General features: G+C 46.6%; 1 long non-coding RNA gene across 1 annotated transcript; it reads left to right on the top strand.

Moving 5' to 3' along the window:
- Positions 1-6,365: 6,365 nt before the first annotated feature.
- On the top strand, positions 6,366-7,646 carry LOC119288332. The gene is made up of 2 exons (XR_005141152.1): positions 6,366-6,432; positions 7,189-7,646. It is a non-coding gene; the product is annotated as an uncharacterized LOC119288332 (long non-coding RNA).
- Positions 7,647-10,617: the final 2,971 nt, after the last annotated feature.

Below are 10,617 nucleotides of genomic sequence, written 5' to 3'. Positions count from 1 at the left end.
GTGCGTCTGCGAGCGCCCGTTCCCTGAACCGGCGCTTAAAGCGCCGTATAGGACCTCTCTTGTTGGCTCTCGTGGCGGAGTGGCTCCACGCCAATCCCATCCTAATTGCAAGTCCGCCATTTGATATGCAATCGGGCTTGACCCAGCCCTGCGTTTTTCACTGCACTGCATGTTTCTGGGCCGGCCCATCAGGTGCGGCTGCGAGCGCCCGTTCCCTGAACCGGCGCTTTAAGCGCCGTATAGGACCTCTCTTGTTGGCTCTCGTGGCGGAGTGGCTCCACGCCAATCCCGTCCTAATTGCAAGTCCGCCATTTGATATGCAATCGGGCTTGACCCATTTTTGTCCTAGTTGCAAGTCCGCTATCGATACGCAACTGGGGATGATCCGACATTTTTATCCCAGTTGCAATTCCACCCCCGACAGGCAACTCAGCCCACATATTTTTTGTCCTAGTTACAAGTCCTTCCTTTGATACGCAATTAGACCCGACTCATTTTTTGTCCCGGTTGCAAGTCCACATTCAACACACAGCCGAGGGATTCTTTTTGTCCCGGTTGCAAATCCATCCTAAAAAACACAAAGTTCATGCCAGCCAGCATACTATTTATGACACCTGAGCTTGTGAGAACATATGATGCCCTAGCACTCTACTGGTTATGAAGATGGCCATGTTCTTGCTTCCACAGCAGAAACTAACATGAGAATCTCCAACATCGCTAGTGTAAAAAATATTATCGCTAGTGTAAAAAGGGTCGCTGCCTAGGATCTAGTGGCTCTCGCCACCTAACCCTCCAGCGCCGCCTCCGCGAGGCGACGGGGAGGGGCCTCCCATCTGCGCCGCCAGGGTCCTCCTCCTGCCTCCCTCTCCCTCGCCGCCGCCCAAGGGCGCAGCCGGACGAAGCCCGACCGGCGCCGGCGCCGGCGGGGCGTCTTCTTCCCCACGTGTGATGGGGCGGCGCGGGCCGGCCTCCTCGGGCTTGGGCGCGGCACATGGCGCTGCGGTGCGACGGTTTGCCGGCGTGGGGTGCCTGCGCAGGTGAAGCGGCAGCGTGGAGGACTTCCTGGCAGTGGCGACCCGGGGCAGCGGCCCTGGAAGGTGGAGGTAGGTGAATCATAGGACTCTCGCGGCGGCATGGCGTGGCGATCTCCCCGTCCAAGGTGGATCTGCACCGGCATCTGTTGTCTTTGGCTCCAGATTGGACAGGATCAGCAACGACGACGAGCGCGCAGGGATTCATCTCGACGACTCTCATGGTTTGGCGAGGTGGGGTGGCAGCCCTCCTATCAGGCTCTAGTGGTGGCACACACAGGCAGTGGTCGGTGTGTCAGGGCTCCCGCGCTGGCAGTGCTGTTGTGGATGGTCGCCGGGTCTAGGAGGCCAGGTCTGGGGCTTTGAAGGCGGTCTGCACGGTGCACATGTTGTCGGTTGGATGCTCACGGGACAGATCCAGGTGAAAACCTGGTCTCTGGCTGGTGGGCGGAGTCGGTGATGGTAACATCCTCGACGTCGTTTCCTTCTTGAAGGCATCATCGAGGTGAAGCTCCCAACTCCTTCCGCTACCTCCGGGGGAAACCCAAGATCAGTCGATCGAATGACGGCGGCGCACTTGTGTCGTTCCCTCCTTGGGGGCGTCATTCTGGTAGGTGTGCATCGACTTGAGGGACCAGTGGACGGTTCCAGCGGTGGAGCAACATTCCATGTGACGCATTGACGACGTGGAGTCTCGGCGGCGCGGCGCGGCAGGGCCTCGGCGAGGATGTGTGATGATGGACGCGCACAGGAAGGAGGTATTGTCTGGCGCCGTGGGGGCGTCGATGGCAGGCCTGGCAATGTTGATGCGTCAGTGCCTGCTCTGAAGATGGATCAGTGGAAGACGGCGGCGACGACCTATGAGAGTACGCCGGACCGGTTTGCGCCCCAAACCCAGTATGTGACTTGGTTGGGGCCTTCGGATTTATATGTTAGGCATTTGTGCGATGTCTGTTTGGTATTAGGCTCGGACTATCAACACCCCTTCATCAAGTGGATAGGAGCAGCGACAGATGTTGCTAAGATGGTGGCTTCAGACTACCTGATTTACTACTATGTAATGTCTTTGTGAAGAATTAATAAAATGGTTGCATGCATCTCTCAGATGCAGAGGCCGGGGGTCATCCTGCTTTTAAAAAAAAATGAAGGTTTATTGAGTATATGTACTTCAAGCGCCGATGTGCATGTCCTCCTTGTAATACCTCGACACCATGATCTGCTCTTATTTTTTAGAACTTACTGCCGCCAAAAAGCAGAGCCAAAAGTCTAGTTAAAAATCGAGCAAACAAAAAAATAATTTAAAATCACTACTTTGCAAGAGGCCAAGCAGCAGGGTAGCCTAGGCCAAACCCGAGGCTCCAATCAAATCATCTACAACCGGCGGCCTCAAACTTGTCTCAAATGCCCAGACGGATGAACCGGTTAAAAAAAAATCGACCCATGTGGGCGCCTTAAACCAGCTTCAAACGTCCGGCACACCTCATATACAAGCCAAATATAGAACGAGTATGGAACACGTCAGCACGTCAGAGCTGACAGGCTCGGCCCACCACCGACTAATGTTCACTTTCTATGGATCGGACAGTTGCAACTCCGCACATGCAAACTCAATGCATATGGCAGGCATGGGACACACCACGAATGACTCAATGCATATGCCCGGCCGTCACATTATTATTGAAAAAAAATCAGTGGTTGTCGCTGAAGGACAGTGACTTATTATGTAGTGGTTGGCGAAATATTCAAGCACGTCGGTGCTGCAACATCGATGCATGCCTTCATCCACGATGTTGGTCCTTGCCGTACTAAAAGAAAAAGAAAAAAAGGATGTTGTGCGTATATATATGAAGAATGTAGTTCCTCCATGAAATATTCAAGCATGTCGGTGCTGGCAACACCGATGCGTGTCTTCGTCTATGATGTTGGTCCTCGCCATACTAAAAGGAAAAGAAAAAAAAGGATGTTGTGTGTATATATGAAGAATGTAGTTCCTTCATGCAAAAAAAAGTGTGCCAATACACACGCACGCGGTCGCACCAAACGTCCTAAGTCCAATCGTGAATATACACGCGAGCGCACACCTATAATATGTGTGATGTGTTCTGTACATGAAGCAGTCTTCTCACATCACTCCATCTAAATGAACCATAAGATGCTTCCTTATATGTTGGTCTGAATCTTCACCCACATGCAAGGTGGGACAAAAGTCCCACATGCCTTCCATACCACATGGTTGTTCTTGTATTATTCGGCCATGCGGCCCATTTGCCCGACCAGTGCTGGACATAGTCAACATCCCCTGTTGGTAGCCCATGCCATCTAAAGGCCCAAAAAGGTAAAAGGCACTGCATGTATTTTTTCTTGCGTTGGTAGAAGAATTTTATTCCATATGGATAGGGTTACAATCATGAGGCAAGAGATCCTCAATACATGGTGGACCTCGTCCAAGCCATACATCAGTGGTACTCTCTGTACTACTATACAGTGACAAGCGATCTGCTACCCTATTCTGCAGACGACTAATTTTCGAGGGAATGAAAAATCTATCTACCATAAGATGACGAATCTCAGCGACTAAATACCCGTAGGCAGATCTAGATAAATTGTCGCCCGTCAAGGCGGAGAGGGCGACAGAAGAGTCCGACTGAACAATAATAGGAACCTCACAATGCCGGATAGCTAGCGCCATACCTTGCATTAGTGCATGCAACTCCGCTTCCAAAGCTTCATTACAGTTAAAGATGCACCGGTATGCCGCGAAGATTACACTCCCATCATGTCTCCTCAACACCATCCCTGCCGCAGCTGTCCTATCCGACTATAGGAAGGCACCATCAACCGACAGGGCCACCTGCCCTAGTGGTGGCTTCGGCCATGGTTGTGATATGACCTCCTTCCGCGTGACAGCCGGCTTCTCCCGCCACATGGGCATCTTCCCCTTGAGAATCTCCTCTGTAGAATATTGCCTAGAGAGATCTAAGGATTGCATGTAACTCTGCAGATAAGACACTGTTGTAGCCACCGAAGGCACTTCTTTGCCATGAGTCAAATCTTCTTTTTTTGTTCTCTCGGTTCACTTTGTTTTGTTGGGTGTTTCTAGTTATTGCGCTTTCCCAACGTCTTTGCAGCCAATGAAGAGGTACTTCTCGGTGTTGCTGACGGCATCCCGACGTCGAGTCTCTACACGAACCAACATCACGGGCATCACAGGGGCAACCACCCCGTACGCCCATGGACATCGACGACATGCCGACGTCAAACCTTTACGCCAACCCACACCATGAGCTCTTGGGGGCAGCAATACCCATGCGTCCATGGTACCACCGACGGCACCCCGCGACCAATCATGTACACTAACATGAACGGCAGGTGTTGGAAGGAAGCACATGTGCGCTCATAAGGGTGGTGCCAATGTAACTTGGGTACACCATCTCCAACAACAATGAAGCTTGGGGGCAATATCATCCCCTCGATCATCCATAAGGCCGATGGCGTCCCGGCATACCACAAGAATCGCCTCGCCATGAATGGCATGGCGATGCACTATCTAGGGTGAAAGGGAGTTGTCGATGGTCTACTGACGTCTCACCTACATCATCTACTACCACTATAAAAGAAAGAGAGGGGCAGATCCAAACAATCCCACCCATCCATCATCAAGATCTAATGGCCCTTAATCATTCTGTGTTTAACGCTACCAACCACGCCCTTAATCGATCGGTAACCCACCCCGCCGTTGAAAAAAAAAGAAAACCGTACGCACGATCTCTCGCCCCGTCCGCAGGACCTCTCGCCCCATCCTTCTCCTCCCACGCCGTTCGCCGCCCGCGGCACGCGAGAGCCGCCCTTCGCTGCGGGAGCCGCCGCAGGTCGCCGCCCGTCGCGCCCTTCGCCGCGGGAGAAATGGAGCCGCCGCCCGTCGCTTGCCGCGGGAGCCGCCGCAGGTTGCTGCCTGTCACGTCCTTCGCCTTGTCGCGCCCTTCGCCGCGGGAGAGCCGGAGCAGCCGCCCGTCGCGCGCCGGGGGAGCCTCCTCAGGTCGCCGCGGTAGAGCCGGAGTCGCCGCGATCGTGAGCAGCCGCCCGCCGTCCTCCCCTACGCGGTCGAACCTTCCTTCGGCCCCTCCTCGCGCCGCCCCTCTCCTTTGCCCCGGCCGTCAAGACCCCGCGGTCGCTTCACCGGGTTGCAGCACCGCCCCATCCTTGAGGTGGGATGACCAAATCCAGAATCGCCTTACCTAACGGGGATGGACTGGAGATTTGCATCCAATCAGCCAATCAGGCCTCCCTCATCTCCACTAAGTGCATCTGAACACATGACTTCTTGCACGGTATGTGTTCGACGATTTTTCTCTGAAGGCACAAGTTGCTGCTATGTTGATTCAACCTTTGGGTAGCATTCTGATTAAAGTGATTTGGTTTCTTTTTTCAACCTTTGGGTTGTATTCTGATGGAAGTGATTTTGTTCTTCCAATCTATGTGTAGAATGTTCTGTTTGTGGAGCAAGTAGGCGAACCATTGGAGCGACGTGATACTCCATATTGGCATAATCCCACTAAATAGCATGGTTAATGATTCCGATTTTAGCATCTAATAATTTTTCCAATTACTTACAACTCTTATTCATATATGGTTATTTGCTGTAATGTACAGAACATTTTTCATATATCATGACCCTTTGCAGTGTTTATTTGGAACACAGGATTCCTAATTTTTGGACCTGTACACAACCAGATTTTGGGGATTTATAATGTGAGTGAGTTATTATGTTACTTGAATCGGTGTACGTAACCTGGTTTTGTTGGGGCTTGGTTTTCAGTGATTCCAACAGGTCAGTGACTTTCCACGCTCTCAGACAACAACATTCTTAATTCAAACGGTGATGTGATTTTATCCATATGAATATTGTGTTATTGTTTGTTTTAATTCAAGTGATATTACACATGTAGCTTGCTGGGTATATTTTACATATTTACTTTTGGAAATTTCTTAGAGATTATGGATGACAGCAGACAACATTGCAGATACGTTGCAGCTGGGCACCCTGATCAGGTTTCCTTTTTGGTAATTTTTGGAGATCATAGATGATATTAATATCATAGTTGTACTGCAATTTGCAAGGTTTCTTGTGTTTGTGTGTACAAATAGATCGAATCCAATTCAAGTGACTTTGATTAATTTCCTTTTCAAAGTTATTGTTGGGCAGCTATTGACCTCTATAATACATTTATTTTCACTTCTCTTTTGCTCCCAGGAAATCTGGTCCAAGCCCCACTACAGTTTTATATAAGGATGTTGGAGGCAGCATCGGAAGAGATAAGTCTGCGGTAAATTTCTCCCTGATACAGTAATAGTGTTATCTATAGTCTTAGAAAAAAATTCAACATTTTCTGTTCTCTGCAAGGTATGTTTTCTTAGCGTTTTCTAAGCATTTTCTGGTCATCAATTGACTTATCATCCTATCTTTTGTAAACCACGAAATTTTTAAAGTTCAAAAAGCGTGTACATCAACTATTTCACTTCACAGTGATAAATGGATGGAGTGCTTGTGACACAGAAAGCCTCTTTTGTGGATCTAACAACAAAACTATGTTTCCAGTATTTCTTTCGATATGGAAACATTTTTGGATCGTCACCTAGAAAATAAATTGGCACAAGCTTACTGACATAGAGTTGCAGGTCAGCGCGCACTAAAAATATTTAAATTCAGATAAATCTTTCTGAGATAGTTTGCAGTTCCTATTTTTCTGGTCATGCTTTTTTGAAAATAACTTTTAGTCATGCTTGCCTTTATACTGCTTGTTGAAAATTCAATTTTACTTTTAGAACATGATGATAAATCTGATTCGTACTGGAATTCACTTTTCTTGAACAGAAAACAGAAGGATCAGGTTGTATGTGATAGAATATATGCCTAGAAAATGAAAAGGATAATAGATTTCTAAGTACTAGAACTGTCATACCTTTCCAGGAAGTTACTTCTTGATGTCATTCCAGAAAATAGAAGGATCAATAGAATGTTCTCGATGATCATTTTAGGTGTCCTTTTAGGCAGCAACACCAAGTAGCAGGGCTTCATCTTAGTACTGATCAATAGGAGCATGTTCGAACTACTTCATAGGTAAAAATCATTTCTTCATGACTTCTCTTATGCTCCCAGGGAATCTTGTCCAAACTCCACATCGCTGTCACCGAACAAAGTTGGAGGTACAATTGAAAGAGACCAGCCAGATTCTTGTTCCGGGTATTAAAAAGAAAACCTGGCTAGAGATTTCATGCCATGTCATTCCATTTATGTTTGCTTGTGTGCTTATCATATCTGATTACATGATTGACATTTATTTCATAATTAGTATATACTTTGACACATGATATGTTTTGCTTTATTTATGAACAACAGGATACGTTTACTTTTTGTGATCATATAAGTGAACAAACATAGCCAATGGTTAAAGTTTATATCTACTATGTATGTATATTTTTCATTCACACATGTCTCACTGCCTTTTAAGCACTTAAGAGAGCATAACTGGAGATTGCTCTCATTAAATGTGAACAAAATTGATGTTCTTTTTTTTGCAAAATAGTAAATATTGTGTTCTCTTGATTGTTTTTTTGTCTTTTCAGTTTACCTGAATCTAAGAAGTCCGACCATCAATTAATGAGAGATTTTTGCTTCTATCATTCATGGAACCATTGAAATGAAATACATACCTTGGCTCAACAAATACTTCACAATCTTTTTGCCCAAAGCAAACAGTATCATTATTTATATGTTCTAAATTAAAATATTTTCGCTTGTGTGCTCAATTAAAATTTTACCGCTTAAAGGAAAAGAAACCATTTTTATCACTCCTACAGTTCACAGGGAGAGAGAACAAGAAAGAAAACCTTTCACCAAAATCTTGTCTTCCTACTTACTTTTACTTACCAAGAAGAATCAACAATAATTGAATCTTTTAAGAAAATGGATAAAAGATCATTTTTAGTTAGTAATGTACAACTCCCAACTTGTCTCTTTTACTTCTTTTTCTGTGCATGTGCACCCTGTTGAATGGTGTTGTACTTGTACATAATGGAATTGCAAGCAAAACAATGTTATGGATGGTCTACAAGATTATCTGGATGAATTCATCTCCAGGGTAAAAGAAGGTAGGCAATGTGCATGGCATTTGATTTGAAATAATATTGCCTTGAAAATGTATGAGTGCTTTCTTGGCATCTGACATTGCAGAATCAAACATTGATGCATACCTTTGTAAATTCTCTCGGGGAGAAAAAGTATAATTTGCAAGTTGCAACATTGATTCCAAAATACATGGTGTTCACACATATCTATTTTATGTAGTTTGTGATAAACCAAAATGTTCAGAGTTTTTGAAAGCACCATCAATGGTCTCTATTTATATGGAGATAAGTTATGAAAAAATGAGGTTCAACAACTTTGAACCTATCTCTTGCTAGATGTAAGGGCCTGAAAACATGGTTTCAGGTCTATATGATGAATGTTACCTTCGCTGTTTCTTTTGTGTGTCATCTTATATTACCATCAACAACTATAAGTATAAGGTAGTATGAGACATGCACACAAGGTGTATTTGATTGGGAGTGGATGTATCTTTTAAAAGAGCATTAGCAGAGACGTGCGTTGCACGTGCAAGCTTACTAGTCACATGAAGATCACGGGAGCAGTGCAATGCGCCAATGCGGCTAGCATAAATCTGTGAAAGCCTTCGATCTAGTCGGCTAACACCGCAACAGCTAGGTGGTCGCAACTAGGTTGATAAAATTCTCTGAAAGGTGGCATGGTATTCCGCTGCAGAATGGAGGTAAGCTGAAATCTCTTTATTGATAGGCGGCATAGCTGCTACATGGCCCAACAAGTTGTCTCATAAAGCGGAGGTATCTACCCGCATTATCTTTTTTAAAGAAAATGAACAAAGGCTGCAAGTAATTGCACCGAGTGGTCGAACTTTTTCACCAAGTCGAGTTTGATTCGCTCTGCTGTCTAACTCAACTTGGTGAGGAGACATTTGTTCGACGCGATTTTAGACTGAAGTAGAAAAGTCGAGTACTTTTTGTAATAAAAATGATCGTCTCATGTTCTGCTTTTCTCGCTTCTATATGACTAACGCGTATGATTGAATTATTATTGTAGAAGGTTTTGTTTTTAGTGCAGGGTACGCACAAGAAAGAATATATATGTACGCGCAGACTAGTGCGTGCATGCATGCACGGGCTGATTTATTGATTAGGTACGTGGTGCACGGCAAAAATCGCCTACGTACTACAGTACATGCATGCATCGAAGACCTGGTATAGTGGCGACTTGCACATCTGGGAGCACAATGCATACAGGAGGAGTACAATGCATATCCTGCGTAAAAGCTGCGGCCGAAACGGCCGGCATATATAAATACGTATCTCTACGAATACCCATGTACCGGCCGGCAAACACGCGTACATACCTGAATCAGTTTGTCTAATTCACATCTAGATGTTTTTTAAAGATGTTACATCTAACCTCCACAAATATATAATGCAGCAACATGAAATAAAAAAGTAGGATAAAAAAAATAAACCATAAACAGAGTGAAAATCAGTTTAGATGTGACATAACTATGTCATATCTAGATGTGTACTAGACATACCCTACCCGAATACCCGTATAACCCCGTTGAAGGTAAAATACAAATTGATGAACTTGCAAGGCGGCCGGAGAGTCGCACGTTTGGTAGTACTTTATTTTGCTGGACTGCACGTCAAGAAAAACAGTCGAAGAGATAAGTATACGAAGGAGCATCAACATACACCGTGCATATCCATTCCAAGAAAATCGGCAACAGCCGAACGTGTGGCCAACAATCCGACGTTGGATGCGCCCACAGCGAGCTGGCACCCGGCAAGATGAAGAACGGGCAGCAACACATGCCCTCTTGACTAACTTGTTTTGATCTACATATATACTATGTTTCGTCTAACAGGGGCCAGAGAGAAAACATCATGCATGAAGGGGCGGCTGGAGACACGCACCCACGAGAAGGAGGAGATCGCACCCAGGCAAGGGAGACGCGTCCACGCCGACGACGTGTACGGCGGCCTCGCTGACCACGGTGCATGTACACATGTGAGAGGACCGGCAGATGACGCGGCGGCGGCACCCCGTCCGATCTCAAAGATGCACCAGTCGGAGATGGCAGCACACACATGGCCCTGCCCAAGCTAGCTCTTCATAGGAGGCTGTGTGGAGAGAAGGAGATGCGCCCGTGGTACAACAGCGTGAGATGACAGTCTAATTTTTCTCTTGCCTCTCTCCCTCCCATCAGCATGCATGCAGTACACCGATAGTACGTGCCGGACACCAGAGACGACGCTCGTGTGATCGCCTACACCAAGCCCTCCATTTCTAGGTGTCATGTTCTTGGCTGGATATGACTCGGGAGCAGCCGGAACTCTTCAATGACGCAGCCCAACCACTAGCCCCGGCGCTCTACCATGGCAGCCTTCATGGCGCTCGGCGAATAGCCCATGGTGTACAGGTCGCAACGCACAAATTGCGACGAACAGGGCCATGGTGAACAGGTTCATG

The sequence above is a fragment of the Triticum dicoccoides genome, chromosome 4A, assembly GCF_002162155.2.
Source record: "Triticum dicoccoides isolate Atlit2015 ecotype Zavitan chromosome 4A, WEW_v2.0, whole genome shotgun sequence".
NCBI lineage: Eukaryota > Viridiplantae > Streptophyta > Magnoliopsida > Poales > Poaceae > Triticum > Triticum dicoccoides.
Note: the sequence above shows the minus strand (reverse complement) of the source record. Positions and strands in the feature narration are given on the sequence as shown.